Source organism: Taudactylus pleione, unplaced genomic scaffold, assembly GCF_031769625.1.
Source record: "Taudactylus pleione unplaced genomic scaffold, aTauple2 ptg000830l, whole genome shotgun sequence".
NCBI lineage: Eukaryota > Metazoa > Chordata > Amphibia > Anura > Myobatrachidae > Taudactylus > Taudactylus pleione.
The window spans coordinates 4,106,204-4,129,101 of NW_028285232.1; positions in this window are offsets into that span (position 1 = coordinate 4,106,204).

Here is a 22,898-nt window from a genome sequence, read left to right on the forward strand (position 1 = left end):
CCCACCTCTCCCCCTGTAACTGCCCACCTCTCCACCCCTGTAATTGCCCACCTCTCCCCCCTGTGGCTGCCCACCTCTCTGTCCTGTAACTGCCCACCACTCCCCCCTGTAACTGCCCACCTCTGACTCCTGTAACTGCCCACCTCTCCATCCTGTAACTGCCCTCCTCTCCCCCTGTAACTGCCACCTCTCCACCCTGTAACTGCCACCACTGCACCCTGTAACTGCACACCTCTCTGTCCTGTAACTGCCCACTTCTCCGTCCTGTAACTGCCCACCTCTCTGTCCTGTAATTGCCCACCTCTCCCCCCTGTGGCTGCCTACCTCTCCCCCCTGTAACTTCCCATCTCTCCATCCTGTAACTGCCCAATTCTCCCCCCTGTAACTGCCCACCTCTCTGCCCTGTAACTGCCCACATGTGACTCCCGTAACTGCCCACCTCTCCCCCTGTAACTGTCCCCCTTTCCCCCCTATAACTGCCACCACTGCACCCTGTAACTGCACACCTCTCTGTCCTGTAACTGCCCACCTCTCCCCCCTGTAACTGCCCACCTCTCTGTCCTGTAACTGCCCACCTCTCCATCCTGTAACTGCCCACCTCTCCCCCTGTAACTGCCACCACTCCCCTCTGTAACTGCCACCAATGCACCCAGTAACTGCCCACCTCTCCACCCTGTAACTGCCCACCTCTCTGTCCTGTAACTGCCCACCTCTCCCCCTGTAACTGCCCACCTCTCCCTCCTGTAACTGCCCACCTCTCCCCCATAACTGCCCACCTCTCCCCCTTGTATCTGCCCACCTCTCCCTCCTGTAACTGCCCACCTCTCTCCTGTAACTGCCCACCTGTCCCCCTTGTAACTGCCACCTCTCCACCTGTAACTGCCCACCTCTCCGTCCAATAACTGCCCACCTCTCTATCCTGTAACTGCCCATCTCTCCCTCCTATAACTGCCCATCTCTCCCTCCTATAACTGCCCACCTCTCCTCTGTAACTGCCCACCTCTCCCCCTGTTACAGCTAACCACTCCCCCTGTAATTGCTCACCTCTACCCCCTATGGATGCCCACCTCTCCCCCCGTAACTGCCCACCGCTCCCCCTGTTACCTCTAACCTCTCCCCCTGTAATTGCTCACCTCTACCCCCTTTGGCTGCCCACCTCTCCCCCCTGTAACTGCCACCTCTCCCAGCTGTAACTGCCACCTCTCCTCCCTGTTACTGCCCACCTCTCCCCCTGTAACTGCCAACCTCTCCCCCTGTAACTGGCAACCTCTCCCCCTGTAATTGCCCACCTCTCCCCCCTGTGAATGCCCACCTCTCCCCCTGTAACTGCCCACCTATCCCCTGTAACTCCCCTCCTCTCCCCCCTGTAACTGCCCACCTCTCCCCCCTGTAATTGCCCACCTCTCCCCCCTGTGGCTGCCCACCTCTCTGTCCTGTAACTGCCCACCTCTCCCCCCTGTAACTGCCACCTCTCCCCCCTGTAACTGCCCATCTCTCCCTCCTATAACTGCCCACCTCTCCCCCGTAACTGCCCACCTCTCCCCCTGTTACTGTTAAACCTCTCCCCCTGTAATTGCTCACCTCTACCCCCTGTGGCTGCCCACCTCACCCCCCGTAACTGCCCACCTCTCCCCCTGTTACTGCTAACCTCTCCCCTTGTAATTGCTCACCTCTACCCCCGGTGGCTGCCCACCTCTTCCCACTGTAATTGCCCACTCTTCAATATGCACCATCCACCTCTGAACCCTGTATCTTCCACCCCTGCAACCTGTAACTGCCCACCTCTCTGTCCTGTAACTGTAGCTGCCCAACTCTCTCTCTCCTGTAACTGCCCACCTCTCCCTCCTGTAACTGCCCACCTCTCCCCCATAACTGCCCTCCTCTCCCCCCTGTATCTGCCCACCTCTCCCCCCTGTAACTGCCACCTCTCCTCCCTGTTAATGCCCACCTCTCCCCCTGTAACTGCCAACCTCTCCCCCTGTAATTGCCCACTGCTCACCCCTGTGGCTGCCCACCTCTCCCCTGTAACTGCCCACCTCTCCCCCTGTAACTGCCCTCCTCTCCCCCCTGTAACTGCCCACCTCTCCCCCTGTAACTGCCCAGCTCTCCCCCCCTGTAATTGCCCACCTCTCCCCCCTGTGGCTGTCCACCTCTCTGTCCTGTAACTGCCCTCCTCTCCCCCTGTAACTGCCCACCTCTGACTCCTGTAACTGCCCACCTCTCCATCCTGTAACTGCCCACCTCTCCCCCTGTAACTGCCACCTCTCCACCCTGTAACTGCCACCACTGCACCCTGTAACTGCACACCTCTCTGTCCTGTAACTGCCCACTTCTCCGTCCTGTAACTGCCCACCTCTCTGTCCTGTAATTGCCCACCTCTCCCACCTGTGGCTGCCTACCTCTCTGCCCAGTAACTTCCCATCTCTCCATCCTGTAACTGCCCACCTCTCCCCCCTGTAACTGCCCACCTCTCTGCCCTGTAACTGCCCACATGTGACTCCCGTAACTGCCCACCTCTCCCCCTGTAACTGCCCCCCTTTCCCTCCTATAACTGCCACCACTGCACCCTGTAACTGCACACCTCTCTGTCCTGTAACTGCCCACTTCTCCCCCCTGTAACTGCCCACCTCTCTGTCCTGTAACTGCCCACCTCTCCATCCTGTAACTGCCCACCTCTCCCCCTGTAACTGCCACCACTCCCCTCTGTAACTGCCACCAATGCACCCTGTAACTGCACACCTCTCTGTCCTGTAACTGCCCACCTCTCCGTCCTGTAACTGCCCACCTCTCTGTCCTGTAATTGCCCACCTCTCCCCCCTGTGGCTTCCCACCTCTCCCCCCTGTAACCTCCCACCTCTCCATCCTGTAACTGCCCACCTCTCCACCCTGTAACTGCCCACCTCCCTGTCCTGTAACTGCTCACCTCTCCCCCCTGTAACTGCCACCTCTCCATCCTGTAACTGCCCACCTCTCCCCCTATAACTGCCACCACTGAACCTTGTAACTGCACACCTCTCTCTCCTGTAACTGCCCACCTCTCTGTCTTGTAACTGCCCACTTCTCCCCCCTGTAACTGCCCACCTCTCCATCCTGTAACTGCCCACCTCTCCCCCCTGTAACTGCCACCTCTCCCCCTGTAACTGCCACCACTACACCCTGTAACTGCCCACCTCTCCATCCTGTAACTGCCCACCTCTCCCCCCTGTAACTGCCACCTCTCCCCCCTGTAACTGCCCACCTCTCCATCCTGTAACTGCCATCACTGCACCCTGTAACTGCACACCTCTGACTCATGTAACTGCCCACCTCTCTGCCCTGTAACTGCCACCTCTCCCCCCTGTAACTGCCACCACTGCATCTCCCACTACTGCAGAGTGTGACTGTCCCACTGGAACTGAAACCCCCACTCCCTGTAACTGCCCTCCTATATCTGCCCCCTCCTCTCTATAAAATATTTAACCCTGGTAAACTTCAAGCATTCTAACTGTTGTAAATCTGCAGAGGTTTTTATGGCTTTTATACTTCTCTACTGGCCACGATGAGAGTTACAAACCGTTCCCTATTTCTGAGCCTTAAGGCGCATTTTTTGTTGTAATACAACAGCATGGCCCAAATATCCTCATGGTTTATACAGTACCCATTCCCCCCTCACCCAGAGCAGCCAATCAGATCTTTGCTTTCTCATTGTAACATCCGCCCGCAGAGTGATGCTCTGGATTTTGTTCAGTGGATGGAACAGATATAAAAAAAAATAGGGATTAACAAGCCACTGTTGTACTTTGGTCCATTTCATATGTGTTAAAACCTCCTGGACTATTGTGACAGTGCAGGATAGGGCGATGACTGGCGTAGCAATGCATTTTGCTGTTTACACAAGTTTACAGTATAGTAAATATTTTTACCAGTACATATGGTTTTGGAATGTGTTTTATTGCCTGTATATTTGGGAGAGTGTATATGGTGCAGCTCTGAATGTTATACCCATAAAGACAGTGAGATATGCAGGGAAATAGTGGATATTTTAGTTAAAAGTAACGTCAATTTACTGGGAGAACCTGGCTTAGCGGACAACATTTGGAGGGCTCATACTTTGTGTGATATCATAGACTTGTCATGTACTCATTTTTTAACTATAATGTAATCTTGTTTTAAAACTGACATACAGTAGTCTCGATGTATATGTATATATATTTATAGTGATGTACTAATACCACCTGCTTTAATGTTGGTTTCACCTACAGTTTATTTGGTGCCTCCACTTTTAGTTCCCAATCTGCCCCTGCCCCTGTCTACTCTTTGTTCCAGGGAATGAGTCATGTTCTTTATAGCAGAACATGGCAAAGAACCCGCTTTGCCACAGTATATATATAATTTATGACGTGTTCCTACTGAAGGCCTCATTCTCTGAAACACAGATCAATCTGATGAAATTATCCAGACTGGGTGGGTGGTCCGTGCCAAAGCCTAATTTTTCCAACTCAATTTGTACAGCATATTGATACAACATCAGTTTAGCAGGCGTATTTATTAATTATTGATATATTATTAATCTAGTCCTAGATTTCCAGAAACAGGCATACCGGGGGTAGAATCATGCTTGATCCTGAGACACCTGATATAGAAATGTCTATGGGGGCTGGAGCAGATACATGTTACTAGGGGCACCTTGCAGATAATGTATTTCTTCCTCTATGATTCCCTTGCACTTGCACATGTTGGAAGAGGGATGCTCTACTGTGCAAGCTCCAGTCTTCCTGTCCCTCCAGGTAGGCTTCATGCCCTGTTCCAAGATGGCCGCAGAGGTCACTACTGAGCATATACAGCGTTCATCTTGTCTTTACTGAGTACTGTGTAAGAGTGACATGGTAGGAGACAATAGTCTCCTACATAGCTCCAAGGGAGGACTTGGTTAAATACCTGCTATAACATTATTCCAGCATCCCTGAGCCACTACCTGTTTACAGCATACACTCACTGGCTGATGAGCTGCATAGAACCCGGCTCAGCTAAAGCTCAGCTTTATTACCATTGTACATTTCATGTAACAGTGAGTACGGCTGTACCTGCTAACTCTCATTAAAACTAACACCACTGGGTAAAAATTGGGCTGCTCTTAGTAGAGTCATCTGCTGGTGTGTGCCTATATAACTCTGCAGTTTAAATACCTTCGAACGCATCATTTCCAAAATTGCAGAACTGTCCTGCAGAGTTGTGGCTATTTACTACATGTCAGCAAGGTTCATGGACTGAGCAAGCTGGAATGAATTGTCTAAGATGTGAACTCACTTTGCTGCTAGAGATTGGTGCTGGTTAGACTAATGAGAGTGTGTATCCCCTCACAATCTCCTTGTCTACAACAGAGAGGGTGATATCCAGAAAATTGATCTGATTACTACTTATAGTGCTAGTGAATGTGAGATGAAAATAATTAGTATTGAGATAATTAACAAACCGAGTGGCTGTCTCAATATCCTCTTTCCAAATAAAAAAAAGGTCATCTATAACCTGCCATAGAGGACTAGGATCGCTGCAAACTCCTCGAGGAGGCCCATATATAGGTTGGCAAAGCTCTGTGTGAACCTGGTCCCCATGGCAGTACCCTGTGTACGAAGAAAATATTGGTGATTGAACAAAAAATATATATGTGATAAGATGAAAGAAATACAAGAATGCATTAAGTCTGCCCGAGGTCTCACTGTCTGATATCATGCTGAACGTGACGGCTTGTACGCCTTGCTTGCGTGGAATGTTTGTATAAAGCGCCTGTACATTACATGTAGAAGTAGATAGTCAGACAGCCAAGTTATGGGCTCCAATAATTGTAGGGAATGTGCGGTATCTGGAATGTGTGACCTCAAGACGGTTTCCCTAGGATGATGGTGGGATTGATTGGCCAATATATCTGGTGCCCGTCGGCCAGTGTGTACCAGAAATATCGTGCTGCACAACCGATGGACAGACATATCTGTCCATCGACAAGTGTGTAAAGCTGGGCACACCCGTAAAGATTTTCTGTCCAACCTGCCAGCTAGTTGATTGGTTGGAATGAAAATCTGGTAAGGGATGAAAGCAAATGATAATCAGCAATTTGCTCCCAAACGCCGGAAAAGGGACAAAAACTGTTGTTTGAACAAATTGTTTAGATCAAACATTTAACAAACTTGTCTGACGCCATTTTCATCGTTTTTCTGGCATTTAGGAGCAAATTGCTGATCATCAGTTACTCCCATATGTTACCAGATTTTCATTCCAACCAACCAACCAACTAGTTGGATGGTTGGACAGAAAGCTTTACGTGTGTATGCAGCATTAGGGCGATCAGCCGACCGCCTGTGCACATGCAGAAGCAGCCTCGGGGGATTCATGAGAATCCCCAGCGGACTACTCTCTTCTCACAGTTGTGTCAGCATAATTAATCCTTCTTGATCAGATGAATATAAAACAATAGGGGATAATTATTCTCCCTTTATGTATATTTTTTTTTAAGGCAAAATATCTTTTTTTACATAAGTCACAAACAAATATATTCAATATAACAAAAAAATTTACATTTTTTTTTTTTCGTTTTTTTGGTAGGGGTAAATTTAATACCTTAAATAAAGTTGGATTATAAACCTCTAGGCTTCATATGTGTTTTGCATGTTTGTTTGTTTGTTTTTTGTCTTTTTCCTCTTTGTCTCCTTCTCTTGCTCTTTTTGGTGTTGAGGGTCTTAGTACATCGAGTCTGTATCACAGCCGAAGTGTCCACATTTCATGCTGTGGCTGGTCCCGTGCAGGCTCCCTGAAATCTGAACTTGCATAACAGCAACAACATCAGCAGCTGCTGCATGAACCAGCGAGCGCTTACACAATAGCAGTACGCAGCGTTTCACGGAGAAGACGTTTGCGGTGCTTGAATTGAGTGCATTAATATTAGGGATGTGGTTTTGGTTTTGGATCTGTATCTCCTTCAAGGTTTTGGATCTGGATTTGGTTTTGCAAACCACCCTCAAGTGTTTTTGGTTTTGGATCTGGATTTTTTCAATAAAAAATAGATACATTTTTTTTAAATCAGCTAAAAACATGTAATTTATGCAATCATAACCCGAAATTCGGATTTTAAATCTGAATTTCGAACCGCAAAAAGATTAGAACTGCGACTCGGATTTACCCAGATTCATGAAATTCGGGTGGATTGGGATTTCTGGAGAACCGAACCGCACGTCTCTACTTAATATATGATTATTAACATTTATTAATACAGCAGCAGCATATTCCGTTGCTCTTTACAATTAAGCATGAACAATTCCTTTGGTAAAAGGTGAGGAAGGCATCACGTCATCTTGTAGCTGTTCCCACATGCCGGGGAGGGTTCTACCTGGGGATTTATATTACTCTCACCTAACAGTAAATGTGGATTTCGCTATCAAAATAAATGTTTAATAATGAGGTGTAAGTGTACCTGACGCGCGCCTGACATTAGCCTGGCGCATATTCTATAGGTGGAGAACTGCACGCACCTTGTCATTCATCCCACTCCTTACTTTGGTGGGGGTACGAGTGGAGGTGGCATGGCGCTGCGGGTCGTATCATCGTGGACCTGCCCTTGTTTCAAATTGCGTGAATTGCTGGGCCATGATGATACAATTCACAACGAATCGCGTTATCATGCCCGCATGCACTTTATTAGGTTAATGGGCGGGACCTGTGAGGGTGCCCCGCTCTCCTGGAGGTCTGGGAGGGTTCCCCGAAATGTCTAAATGGCAGCGTCATTTAGCTGCGGGAATTACCACGTGGTTTTAGCTCCTGGATTAAGTGCCCAGAGATATGCAATTACTGCCCACGGTAAGACGGCGACCAGCCCCAAAGGTGCACTGACGCGGATTACTGCTCCCACCCTCCTGAGTTGCAAACGGAAATCCGCTTTAACTAGTGCTCTGGGGCTAGTGGCGGTAATCGCGTAGCATTTAACCCGGGAGCTTTAAACCCAGCGGTAAGTGTTGTGTCTAATTGAATCTTCCCCTAAGTCTCCCGGACATCGCAGCAGAGTACAGCAGAGTACAGCAGAGTACAGCACTTTAGAGTAATTATGTATTTTAATTGACACATTTATGTCAGTATTTTTTGAGAAAAACGTCTTAAACTCATTATGTCTAAAAATGACATTTCATACTCGTGTGCTGACAGGATAATTATGGTGTATTATCTGAATTCCAATGGTTATTTTTGCAGATTGCAATATTCTTTCTCTCCACGCTCAGATTGTGTGTGTGTGTGTGTGTATATATATAAATGGTGCTGGTGCTGAGACATAAACATCACTCTTCAGACCCACAAATATATATATATCTGGTTGGTATAACTCCAGCTTGGCCCGGGATCCCTGCAATAACACAGAGCCCAGGCTCCCATACTGTATATACTTTCCTGCTGAATAACTCGGGATTTATCCAAAGTAAATTGAGTGCAGATCCAGGGGCCCCGGATCACTGATTCTGAACCTGCATTTCTGGGAATGTTCAGGTTCCGCTTGGAGTAACACTCGCTGCTATAATACAAATATTATCAGATTAAATATTGGGCTCCTTAACTGAATATTGAAGATTTATGGTGTGTTATTGCCGAGCCTGCACTTTACACACTATAATCTCTCCAGACACACCACAATTCCTAATGCCAGTGCCGCAACGCCAAGAGGCCCAGGGGGGGAGTGTTTAAAAGGTTTGTTGAGAAATGGACCAATGGCGTGAATGTAACATATTAGTGATCGGGTGGGCTAGTCCTGGTCATTCGCTGCCGATGTGGCTTCACACAAAGGATCATGTGAAATCCATGACCAGCTGGGTGTGTTTGTAAGTGTGCGGGTGCACGTGTGAGTCTGTGGGGAGTCACCGCAGGGTGTGTGGGCACTGCAGCGTTTTGAGGTGACACTTTAGTCGGGAATGCCGGTTCTCGCGACTAAACACCCAGGTTAAGTTACGAGAGCCGGCATTCTCCAACTTAAAAGCGCAACGAACTGAATTGCTCCGGGAGCTGTCTCCTGGGGCGATTCATCATCACATTGAATTGAGTTGCGCATATTGTCTCCTGCTCCTCACAATTAGGCTAGTTCTGTGATCCAAAGCCTGACGGTTTCCCACTTTGTAGTTCAGCCCTTACAGGATGTAATGTGATCATAGACGAAGAAGAGGGGGCAGCACGATGTTGAACCCGGCATGCCGGCATGATGCTTCACCACCAAAACCGACAGTTACAATTAGGGGTGAGCGGGTTCAGATTTCTGAAATCCGAACCCCCCCCCGAGCCCCCCCGATCCGAGGCCGATCCGAGTCAGGCTCGAGTTTTCCCGCCTGACTCGGATCTGAAATTGAGGCAAAACGTCATCATCCCGCCTTCCGGGTCTCGTGGGTTTTGGATTCTATATAAGGTACCCGCGTCGGCGCCATTTTCTCACTCGGCTGTGGACAGTGAAGAGGGAGGGTGGGAGTTAGGGCTGGCTGGGCTGTGTAGTGTAGTGTTGTAGTGTAGTGTAGTGTAGTGTAGTGCAGTGTAGTGTTGTGCTGTGCTGCGCTGTGCTTCTGTTGTCCATAGGGGCTGTGTCCACTCCTCCAAAGTCCATAGGGGCTGGCTGTGTTGTGCTGTGCTGCTGTTGTCCATAGGGGCTGTGTCCACTCCTCCAAAGTCCATAGGGGCTGGCTGTGTTGTGCTGTGCTGCTGCTGTTAATAGGGGCTGTGTCCACTCCTCCAAAGTCCATAGGGGCTGGCTGGACTGTGTTGTGCAGTCAGTTGTCCATAGGGGCTGTGTCCACTCCAAAGTCCTGTGCAGTGTCCCAGTCCTAAAGGGGTGCTGTAGTGTTGTCCAGGGGGTGCTCTGTCCATCAGGGGAGCTCCCCCCAAGTGCAAAAAAAATAAATATTTTTTCTGTGTTTGTGAATTGTGTGCGCAGTAGCCGCACGTGCATCAACAAAGTAGTGCCAAGCGTGCGCCTGTGTCCCATAAGTAAAGGGCCGGCTGGCTTGTCCGTTAAAGGGTGCTGTAACCCCCAAAGGGCACTCCAAACAAAATAAAAAAATATTTTCTGTGTTTGTGTGCGCCTTAGCCGCACGTATATATCAATATAACATAAATGGAGGACCAAACTTTCTCCGATAAAAATAAAATAGGGAAAGATCAAGAACCACTTCCTCCTAGTGCTGTTGCTGCTGCTGGGAGTTGTTCATCATCCCAGAGAGGAAGTAGGAACACCACTACTTTTACTAAACAATTGACCCTCCAACAGTCTTTAGCGAGAAGGATGAAGTACGACAGCAGTCATCCTGAAGCAAAACGTATAACTGAGGCCTTGACTGCTATGTTGGTGTTAGACGTGCGTCCGGTATCCACCATTAGTGCAGTGGGATTTAGACAATTGATGGAGGTAGTGTGTCCCTGGTTCCAAATCCCGTCTAGATTCCACCTGCATCCTCAAAGCAGCAGCAACAAGCGTGCGTCTGTCTGTTAAAGGGTGGTGTAACCCTCAAAGTGCGCTCCACAAACAATAAAAAAATTCTTCTTTTTTTTTCTGTCTTTGTGAAATGTGTAGGCTGTAGCCGCACCTGCATCCTCAAAGCAGCAGCGACAAGCGTGCGTCTGTCTGTTAAAGGGTGGTGTAACCCTCAAAGTGCGCTCCACAAACAATAAAAAAAATCTTTTTTTTCTGTCTTTGTGACTTGTGTGCGATGTAGCCGCACGTGCATCAACACAGTAGCAGCGCCAAGCGTGCGCCTGTGTCATAAGTCAAGGGCCGGTTTGGACATCTGGTCCGGACTGAAGGACGTGCCAACAATTTCTGACAAGTCTACTGTCACTGCATATGATACTGTCCTCAAAGCAGCAGCGACAAGCGTGCGTCTGTCTGTTAAAGGGTGGTATAACCCTCAAAGTGCGCTCCACAAACGATAAAAAAATTCTTCTTTTTTTTTCTGTCTTTGTGAAATGTGTGGGCTGTAGCCGCACCTGCATCCTCAAAGCAGCAGCGACAAGCGTGCGTCTGTCTGTTAAAGGATTACATCGGTGACAGCATCCAAGTAGGCATGTCAGACATGTACATGTACTGGCAGGAAAAAGAGGTAATTTGGAGGCCCCTGTACAAACTGGCTCTATTTTACCTGAGTTGCCCCCTCTCCAGTGTGTACTCTGAAAGAGTGTTTAGTGCAGCCGGGAACCATGTCAGCGAAAGGCGTAGGAGGTTGCTTCCACAAAATGTGGAGAAGATGATGTTCATAAAAATGAATTATCAACTTTTCCAGGGAGACCAGCCTCCAGAACGTACAGAGGGACCTGTGGTTGTGGATTCCAGCGGGGACGAATTAATACTCTGTGAGGATGAGGATGTACACAACACTGAAGAGGGTGAGGAATCGGTGGATGAGGAGGATGAGGATGACATCTTGCCTCCATAGAGCCAGTTTGTGCAGGGACAGATTAATTGCCAGCTTGTTTTGTGGGGGCCCAAATGAACCAATCATTTCAGCCACAGTCGTGTGGCAGACCCTGGCGCTGAAATGATTGGTTTGTTAAAGTGTGCATGTCCTGTTTATACAACATAAGGGTGGGTGGGAGGGCCCAAGGACAATTCCATCTTGCACCTCTTTTTTTTCTTTGCATTATGTACAGTTTGGGGCCTAGTTTTTCAATGCCATCCTGTCTGCCACTGCAGTGTCACGCCTAGATGGGTCACGTGTTTGTGCCGCCCACTCGTGTCGCTTAGCATAGTCATCCAGCTACCTCGGTGCAACCTTTTGGCCATAAAAATAATATTGTGAGGTGTGAGGTGTTCAGAATAGACTGGAAATGAGTGGAAATTAAGGTTATTGAGGTTAATAATAGCATAGGAGCAGAAAAACCTACAAATTCTGTGATTTTAGCTGTTTTTATGCTTTTTTTTTTTTAAAATACAGATCCAAAATACAAAACCCAGAACCCAAAACACGGAAGGGTGGTTTTGGCAAAACCAATCCAGATCCAAAACACGAAGAAAGATCCAGATCCAAAACCAAAACACAAAACACGAAAAGTGGCCGGTGCACACCCCTAGTTACAATGCACCGAATCCCATTAATAAAATGTGAGCATGCCGGCTTCAACTTCATGCTGCCCCCTCTTCTGATTTGTGACCTTGGCTAATCATCGATAATTACACTACACTTCACTGGCACCATTTATCTCGCTGGCATCGGCAGCTGGCCCACTTTATCGTCCACACATGCACAGTCCATGGAGCTGCCCTGCTGCTGATGGGCAGCGGGGGCGCGCATAGTGGGTACACACTAGACGACGCACCAGATATGTTGGCCCGATCCGCGGGCAAAATCTGCGCTAGTGGAATAAGTATCTAGAGAATATAAAGAATACAACAATCTGTATTATATGTCAAAATCTACTTCAGTCATTTCTTTCAACCCCCAGGTTTCCATGTTCTCATTTTATGAATCCAATATGATTCCCTAAAGCACAATTTATTAAATCTAGCTCCCCCTCATGGAGTACGTTTAATAGTCTCTATTCCAATTAAAGAGATGTATTTTATATGTCCTTCGTGTTCTTCTATGAGATGATGAGATAGGGAATGTTCTACCAGTTTGTTGAGGACATTTCTCCTGTATTCAAGGAATCTGTCCTTCAACCTACGTGTAGTCCGACCTATGTACTGTAAATCGCATTTGCATTGTATCAGGTGGAATTGCAGCTAATGAAAGATTTTATGGTCAAATTTTCTTTAGTTTTTTGTTTTATTTTCAGTAAAATTGCAGGTTATACACCTATTAAATCCACATTTGAAACAGCCATTGGTGGGACCAATTCTCTGTTTGTGTAATATAAGCTTATTTTAACTACTAAAGAATCTGAGAGACAGAAAATTACCCAGATTTCTTGAATACTGTTTTGATCCCTGTCCCTAAATCTTGACATAATAAGGGGGGTCTGTGTACAGTATTTTTTTTATTATTTTGGATAATCTTTTTTTATATTTTCTGATGATGAATTATATCTGGTAACAAAACTTTAGGGCTCCATACAATTCTGTATGTTTCCTGGTTTTAGTAGTCTACTCTATCCATCGCCGATATTGTCCTAAGGGAATCAGGCCCTGATTCAGAGCCGGACGCTCTGACAGAGCGCTCGCTCTGAATCAGGGCCGTCCTCTTTTTTTAGAGCGGCCTCCTGGCCGCTCGCATAGCTGTGGGTGACCACCCACAGCTATAGCGAGCGGCCAAAAAGATGGTTGCGATGGTCAAGACCATCGTGACCATCGGGCTTGCGACGAGACCCTTGTGGTAGGGTCTCGTTGCCGCAAGCCCTGGAGTGCTTTTGGCTCTATCAGAGCCGAGTGCACTCCCACTGACATCACTTGTGATGTCAGTGGGGCCGGACCCAGACGGTAGACGTTCCCATAGGAAAGCCTCCGTCTGGGCAGCCACGCCCCCGGCACGCCCACCAAAGGGGGCGTGCTGTCACTCACCATCGACAGCACACCCCCTTTGGTACGGGAGTCATAGCGACAGCTTGGCCGTCGCTATCCGGGTCTCGCGCATGCGCACGACGGAGCCGAGTCCATCCTGCGTATGTGCCCTGGGCCAACATCGACCCGCTTTCGAGCGCTCAGCGCTCGCGAGCGGGTCTGATTCAGGCACTCTGTTAGGATAATGGATATTATTTTTCTTTGAAGGCATCTATTAGTATTTTAGACGGCTTCTAAAACTCTTGCTTCCTTCTACAACTCTTATGTATACATTCGATTCTTCCCGAGGGAATGTTTTGTAACCATTTCTTGTAATGGATATACTGTAGTTGTAGTAATATACTTCTTTTTGGACAATAGTCCTTAAGTAAGATAGGACATATACCTAATAGTAATTACTCTTTAAACATGCCAGACCATTAACGCAAACATTGGTATTTGTTATTAAAATTGTTTAATCAAGATATATTTATTTGAGTTTTGTTTTAAACATTGTTCCAAATGACACATTGCCGGCAGCCCTCCTGATCTACACCTGGCTGATCTCCCCATGTGAGCCGCTGACCCCCTCAAACTGGGTCATACCGACCGATGCAGCAAGGTGACCCCTCGAATGGACCTTGGGTCGTGAATGCCAAATCACGAGGCTTGGAGCAATTTTGCTCTATTCTAGTTTATATTAAGATGTTATATTGCTGTCACTCTTATATACATACTGGCATTTCTGTCTCTGTATTCAGCCTTTCATTTTACCACCTGGATGTTATACTGCACATCCTGCCAGATGTAACCAACATGGTGCGCCCAAGATGGCTGCCTCGGATGGTGCTGGCATGGGCAGGAAGAGCAACTTGTGGATCTGTTCATCATGCAGTGCATATCACACCCACGTTTCACTGACCCATATTTGTTCCTTGTATGGTATCTAGCACACTGTAACCGTCATAGTGCGCCCAAGATGGCTGCCTCACCTAGTACTCCTGTGGATTGGTTGAAAAGAACTTGGATCTGCTGGCTATGTGAGGTCCCTGCTTTTAGGTTTACTATGCTGCAGCTTCCACATTTTGTGTTATTTCTTCTAAGCGTCACATATTCCACTCAGGGTAACCTATGTAGTGCTCCCAAAATGGCTGCCTCGTCTGGTACCCTTTGTGAGTGGGATATATAACCAATGGAAGTTATTACTCAAAATGGCTCGGCCCACCCTGCAGTATGACCATCGTACCCATTATGTTGACTGTTTTCTCCTTTCTGTAATACTAAGCCCCTGGGCTTTGTGTCTGATATTGTAAAGCGACTTTGAATCCCGATGGAGAAAAATAAATAACATTATTATTATTGTTTCATAGACTTCTGTATCAGTTCACTTATTTTAACAGGCAGTGACCCACATAACCACGGGGGATGTAGTCAGCACCCCGGCATGCGGGATGCTGCCGTTCAAAATAACGGCGCCGGAATCCTGCCCACCGGCATCCTGAAGGTAAGCATCTAGGGTTAGGGGAGGTTAGGTGTAGGGTTGCACCGTGGACGGAACATCTGATAGCAGGTTGTGGAATAGTTTTTTCCCTACTGCGATTGTTAGTCTAAATTCTTAATTGTATATTTTATGTAATTTTATTAAGCTGCGAGTTTCTTGCATTGTAATTTATTTCGCTGAAACATTTTGTAATGTGGAAGTGACAATGAGGGGGGCGCCAATGCTCTTTCTGGCACAGGGCACCAAAAAGTCTAGTTACGGCTCTGGTATGGCCTACCTCTGCGGGAGGAGTTTGGGCGTCCGTCTCTGCGGACACGCTCGTACTATGCAATATTATAGGGGTTGTGAGTCATCACAGCTCAGCTTACAGTCACCATAGGGGGGGGCGTTTCAGTCGCTCCCTAATATTGGTCAGAATGACCACAGGGGGGCGTTTCAGTCGCTCCCTAATATTGGTCACAATGACCACAGTGGGGCGTTTCAGTCGCTCCCTAATATTGGTCAGAATGACCACATGGGGGGGCGTATCAGTCGCTCCCTAATATTGGTCACAATGACCGCATGGGGGCGTTTCAGTCGCTCCCTAATATTGGTCACAATGGCCACAGGGGTTCGTTTCAGTCGCTCCCTAATATTGGTCACAATGGCCACAGGGGGGGCGTATCAGTCGCTCCCTAATATTGGTCACAATGGCCACAGGTGGGGTGTATCAGTTGCTCCCTAATATTGGTCAAATGACCGCATGGGGGGGCATATCAGTTACTACCTAATATTGGTCAAATGACTGCATGGGGGGGCGTATCAGTTGCTCCCAAATATTGGTCAAATGACCGCATGGGGGGGCGTTTCACTCGCTCCCTAATATTGGTCACAATGACCGTATGGGGGGCGTATCAGTCGCTCCCTAATATTGTTCACAATGACCGCATGGGGGGGCGTTTCAGTCACTCCCTAATATTGGTCAGAATGACCACATGGGGGGCGTATCAGTTGCTCCCTAATATTGGTCACAATGACCGCATGGGGGGCATATCAGTCGCTCCCTAATATTGGTCACAATAACCGCATGGGGGGGCGTTTCAGTCGCTCCCTAATATTGGTCAGAATGACCACATGGGGGGGCGTATCAGTCACTCCCTAATATTGGTCAAATGACCGCATGGGGGGGCGTATCAGTCGCTCCCTAATATTGGTCACAATGAACGCATGGGGGGCGTATCAGTCGCTCCCTAATATTGGTCACAATGACCACATGGGGGGCGTTTCAGTCGCTCCCTAATATTGGTCAGAATGACCACATGGGGGGGCATATCAGTCGCTCCCTAATATTGGTCACAATGAACGCATGGGGGGCGTATCAGTCGCTCCCTAATATTGGTCACAATGACCGCATGTGGGGGCGTTTCAGTCGCTCCCTAATATTGGTCAGAATGACCGCATGGGGGGCATATCAGTCGCTCGCTAATATTGGTCAGAATGACCACAGGGGGGGACGTATCAGTCGCTCACTAATATTGGTCAGAATGACCACATGGGGGGGCGTATCAGTCACTCCCTAATATTGGTCAGAATGACCGCATGGGGGCGTTTCAGTCGCTCCCTAATATTGGTCAGAATGACCGCATGGGGGCGTTTCAGTTGCTCCCTAATATTGGTCAGAATGACCACATGGGGGGCATATCAGTCGCTCCCTAATATTGGTCACAATGACCGCATGGGGGGGCATATCAGTTGCTCCCTAATATTGGCCAAAATGACCGCATGGGGGGGCGTTTCAGTCGCTCCCTAATATTGGTCAGAATTACCACATGGGGGGCATATCAGTTGCTCCCTAATATTGGCCACAATGACCGCATGGGGGGCATATCAGTCGCTCCCTAATATTGGTCAGAATGACCACAGTGGGGCGTTTCAGTCGCTCCCTAATATTGGTCACAATGACCACATGGGGGGGCGTATCAGTCGCTCAGTAATATTGGCCACAATGACCGCATGGGGGGGCGTTTCAGTCGCTCCCTAATATTGGTCAGAATGACCACATGGGGGGGCGTTTCAGTCGCTCCCTAATATTGCTCAGAATGACCACATGGGGGGGCGTATCAGTCGCTCCCTAATATTGGTCAGAATGACCACAGGGGGGGGCGTTTCAGTCGCTCCCTAATATTGGTCAGAATGACCACATGGGGGGGCGTATCAGTCACTCCCTAATATTGGTCACAATGACCGCATGGGGGGGCGTATCAGTCGCTCCCTAATATTGGTCAGAATGACCACATGGGGGGGCGTATCAGTCGCTCAGTAATATTGGCTAAGATCATATGGCTGGAGCTGAGTGTTTATAGCATCCTTCTTTGCCTCCCAATAAATTAAATAAAATAATGAACGCAAAATTCAGGGTCATACCTTCAATAACAGCGAGTTATGACCATTTAACCAAAGCAGTCCGTGTCTGTGTCTTTATTTTTAGTATAAGTTAGGGGTGAGCGGGTTCGGATTTCTGAAATCCGAACCCCCCCGAGCCCCCCCGATCCGAGTCCGATCCGAATCAGGCTCGACTTTTCCCGCCTGACTCGGATCTGAAATCGAGGCAAAACGTCATCATCCCGCCTTCCGAGTCTCGCGGGTTTTGGATCCTATATAAGGTACCCACGTCGGCGCCATTTTCTCACTCGGCTGTGGACAGTGAAGAGGGAGGGTGGGAGTTAGGGCTGTGTAGTGTAGTGTAGTGTAGTGCTGCTGTTGTCCACTACTTCAAAGTCCATAGGGGCTGGCTGTGTTGTGCTGTGCTGCTGTTGTTAATAGGGGCTGTGTCCACTACTTCAAAGTCCATAGGGGCTGGCTGGACTGTGTTGTGCAGTCAGTTCTCCATAGGGGCTGTGTCCACTCCAAAGTCCTGTGCAGTGTCCCAGTCCTAAAGGAGTGCTGCAGTGTTGTCCAGGGGGTGCTCTGTCCATCAGGGGTGCTCCCCCCAAGTGCTAAAAAAATAATATATTTTCTGTGTTTGTGAATTGTGTGCGCAGTAGCCGCACGTGCATCAACAAAGTAGTGCCAAGCGTGCGCCTGTGTCATAAGTAAAGGGCCGGCTGGCTTGACCGTTAAGGGTGCTGTAACCCCCGAAAGTACACTCCAGTCCAAACCAAAAAAAAAATTATTTTCTGTGTTTGTGAATTGTGTGCGCAGTAGCCGCACGTGCATCAACAAAGTAGTGCCAAGCGTGCGCCTGTGTGATAAGTAAAGGGCCGGCTGGCTTGACCGTTAAGGGTGCTGTAACCCCCGAAAGTACACTCCAGTCCAAACCAAAAAAAAAATTATTTTCTGTGTTTGTGAATTGTGTGCGCAGTAGCCGCACGTGCATCAACAAAGTAGTGCCAAGCGTGCGCCTGTGTCATAAGTAAAGGGCCGGCTGGCTTGACCGTTAAGGGTGATGTAACCCCCGAAAGTACAATCCAGTGTAAACCAAAAAAAAAATTATTTTCTGTGTTTGTGAATTGTGTGCGCAGTAGCCGCACGTGCATCAACAAAGTAGTGCCAAGCGTGCGCCTGTGTCATAAGTAAAGGGCTGGCTGGCTTGACCGTTAAAGGGTGCTGTAACCCCCAAAGTACACTCCAGTCCAAACCAAAAAAAAAATTATTTTCTGTGTTTGTGAATTGTGTGCGCAGTAGCCGCACGTGCATCAACAAAGTAGTGCCAAGCGTGCACCTGTGTCATAAGTAAAGGGCCGGCTGGCTTGACCGTTAAGGGTGCTGTAACCCCCGAAAGTACACTCCAGTCCAAACCAAAAAAAAAATTATTTTCTGTGTTTGTGAATTGTGTGCGCAGTAGCCGCACGTGCATCAACAAAGTAGTGCCAAGCGTGCGCCTGTGTCATAAGTAAAGGGCCGGCTGGCTTGACCGTTAAGGGTGCTGTAACCCCCGAAAGTACACTCCAGTCCAAACCAAAAAAAAAATTATTTTCTGTGTTTGTGAATTGTGTGCGCAGTAGCCGCACGTGCATCAACAAAGTAGTGCCAAGCGTGCGCCTGTGTCATAAGTAAAGGGCCGGCTGGCTTGACCGTTAAAGGGTGCTGTAACCCCCAAAGTACACTCCAGTCCAAACCAAAAAAAAAATTATTTTCTGTGTTTGTGAATTGTGTGCGCAGTAGCCGCACGTGCATCAACAAAGTAGTGCCAAGAGTGCGCCTGTGTCATAAGGGCCGGCTGGCTTGACCGTTAAAGGGTGCTGTAACCCCCAAAGTACACTCCAGTCCAAACCAAAAAAAAAATTATTTTCTGTGTTTAGCCGCACGTATATATCAAATCGATATAACATAAATGGAGGACCAAACTTTCTCCGATAAAAATAAAATAGAGAAAGATCAAGAACCACTTCCTCCTAGTGCTGAAGCTGCTGCCACTAGTCATGACATAGACGATAACATGCCATCAACGTCGTCTGCCAAGGCCGATGCCCAATGTCATAATAGAGGGCACATACAATCCCAAATGGCAAAGTTCAGGAAAATGACCTTGAAAAAGACATTTAAATCAGCTGAAGAGAAACGTAAACTTGCCAATATGCCATTTACGACACGGAGTGGCAAGGAACGGCTAAGGTCGATCCCTAGTATGTTCATGACTAGTGGTTCAGCTTCACATGACGATGGAAGCCCTCCTCCCACTAAAAAAATCAAAAGAGCTAAGCTGGCAAAAGCACAGCGAAGAACTGTGCTTTCTAAGAAGATATCACAAATCCCCAAGGAGAGTCCAAGTGTGGTGGTGGTTGCGATGCCTGACCTTCCCAGCACTGGACGGGAAGAGGTGGCTCTTTCCACCATTTGCACGCCCCCTGCAAGTGCTGAAAGGAGCACCCACAGTCCACTTGCTGATATGCAAATTGAAGATGTCACTGTTGAAGTACAACAGGATGAGGATACTGGTGTAGCTGGCGCTGAGGAGGAAGTTGGCGAGGAGGATTCTGATGGTGATGTGGTTTGTTTAAATCAGGCTCCGGGGGAGACAGTTGTTGTCCGTGGGATGAAAAAGCCCATCACGGTCATGCCTGGGCAGAAGACCAAACATTCCACCTCTTTGGTCTGGCAATATTTCTATCCGGACAACAACTGTCTTGCCATATGTACCATATGTAAAGGTGAAATAAGTAGGGGTAGGGACGTCAACCACCTAGGAACATCCTCCCTTATACGGCACCTGCAGCGCGTTCATAAAAAGTTACTGTCAAGTTCAGAAACTTTGGCTAAGACCGTAAGCAGTCCAGGGACACCTAAATCCCGTTGTCCTGTTGTATCCAAGCGCCTGCAAACCACACCGTCAACTCCCTCCTCGTCAATTTCCTCCTTAGTCAGGATCGGAAGTAGTCCTGCAGGCCATGTCACTGGCATGACTGACTCTCCTATCCGGGATTCCTCTGGAGGATCCTGCATTGCTACGCCTACTGCTGCCGCTGCTGCTGTTGCTGCTGCTGGGAGTCGTTCATCATCCCAGAGAGGAAGTAGGAACACCACTACTTTTACTAAACAATTGACCCTCCAACAGTCCTTAGCGAGGAGGATGAAGTACGACAGCAGTCATCCTGAAGCAAAACGTATAACTGAGGCCTTGACTGCTATGTTGGTGTTAGACGTGCGTCCGGTATCCGCCATTAGTGCAGTGGGATTTAGACAATTGATGGAGGTAGTGTGTCCCTGGTTCCAAATCCCGTCTAGATTCCACTTCACTAGGCAGGCGATACCGAGACTGTACAGAAACGTCAGAAAAAGTGTCCTCAGTGTCCTGAAAAATGCCGTTGTACACAATGTCCACTTAACCACGGACATGTGGACAAGTGGAACAGGGCAGACTAAGGACTATATGACTGTGACAGCCCACTGGGTAGATGTATCACCTTACGCAGCAACAGCAGCAGCGTCACCAGTAGCAGCATCTCAGAAACGCCAGCTCGTTACAAGGCAGGCTACGCTGTGTATCACCGGTTTCAGTAAGAGGCACACCGCCGACAACCTCTTAGAGAAACTGAGGGAAATCATCGCCCAGTGGCTTACCCCACTTAGACTCTCCTTGGGATTTGTGATATCTGACAACGCCACCAATATTGTGCGGGCATTACATCTGGGCAAATTCCAGCACGTCCCATGTTTTGCTCACACAATAAACTTGGTGGTGCAGAATTTTCTGAAAAGCGACAGGGGCGTGCAGGAGACGCTTTGGGTGGCCCGAAAAATTTCTGGCCACTTTCGCCATTCAGCGACTGCGTGCCGAAGACTGGAGCGCCAGCAAACACTCTTGAACCTGCCCCGCCATCACCTGAAGCAAGAGGTTGTGACGCGGTGGAACTCAACCCTCTATATGCTTCAGAGGATGGAGGAGCAGCAAAAGGCCATACAAGCCTATACATCCACCTATGACATAGGCAAAGGAGGGGGTATGCACCTGACTCAAGCGCAGTGGAGAATGATTTCCATGTTGTGCAAGGTTCTCCAGCCCTTCGAACTTGCCACACGTGAAGTCAGTTCAGACACAGCCAGCTTGAGTCAGGTCATTCCCCTCATCAGGCTTTTGCAGAAGCAGCTGGAGAAAGTGAAGGAGGAGCTAAGACGGAGCGATTCCGCTCGGCATGTGGGACTTGTGGATGAAGCCCTTCATTCGCTTTGCCAGGATTCCAGGGTGGTCAATCTGTTGAAATCAGACCACTACATTTTGGCCACCGTGCTTGATCCTAGGTTTAAAGCCTATGTGGTGTCTCTCTTTCCGGCCGACACAAGCCTGCAGAGGTGCAAAGACCTGCTGGTGAACACACTGTCAGCTGAAGCGGAACGTGACACGTCAACGGCTCCTTCTTCATTTTCTCCCGCAACTGGGGCTGCCAGGAAAAAACGTAGGTATCCTAAGAAACCCGCTGGCGGTGATGCAGGGCAGGCAGGACCAAGTTTGGACATCTGGTCCGGACTGAAGGACCTGGCAACAATTTCTGACATGTCTACTGTCACTGCATATGATACTGTCACCATTGACAGAATGGTGGAGGATTACATCGGTGACAGCATCCAAGTAGGCATGTCAGACAGTCCATACCTGTACTGGCAGGAAAAAGAGGCAATTTGGAGGCCCCTGTACAAGCTGGCTCTATTTTACCTGAGTTGCCCCCCCTCCAGTGTGTACTCCGAAAGAGTGTTTAGTGCAGCCGGGAACCTTGTCAGCGAAAGGCGTAGGAGGTTGCTTCCACAGAATGTGGAGAAGATGATGTTCATCAAAATGAATTATCAGCTCTTCCAGGGAGACCAGCCTCCAGAAGGTACAGAGGGACCTGTGGTGGTGGATTCAAGTGGGGACGAGTTAATACTTTGTGAGGATGAGGATGTACACACTGAAGAGGGTGAGGAATCGGTGGATGAGGAGGATGAGGATGACATCTTGCCTCCGTAGAGCCAGTTTGTGCAGGGACACATTAATTGCCAGCTTGTTTTGTGGGGGCCCAAACGAACCAATCATTTCAGCCACAGTTGTGTGGCAGACCCTGGCGCTGAAATGATTGATTTGTTAAAGTGTGCATGTCCTGTTTATACAACATAAGGGTGGGTGGGAGGGCCCAAGGACAATTCCATCTTGCACTTCTTTTTTTTCTTTGCATTATGTACAGTTTGGGGCCTAGTTTTTCTAACTGCCATCCTGTCTGCCACTGCAGTGTCACTCCTAGATGGGTCACGTGTTTGTGCCGCCCACTCGTGTCGCTTAGCATAGTCATCCAGCTACCTCGGTGCAACCTTTTGGACATGAAAACACTATTGTGAGGTGTGAGGTGTTCAGAATAGACTGGAAATGAGTGGAAATTAAGGTTATTGAGGTTAATAATAGCATAGGAGCAGAAAAACCTACAAATTCTGTGATTTTAGCTGTTTTTATGCTTTTTAAAAAAAAAATACAGATCCAAAACACAAAACCCA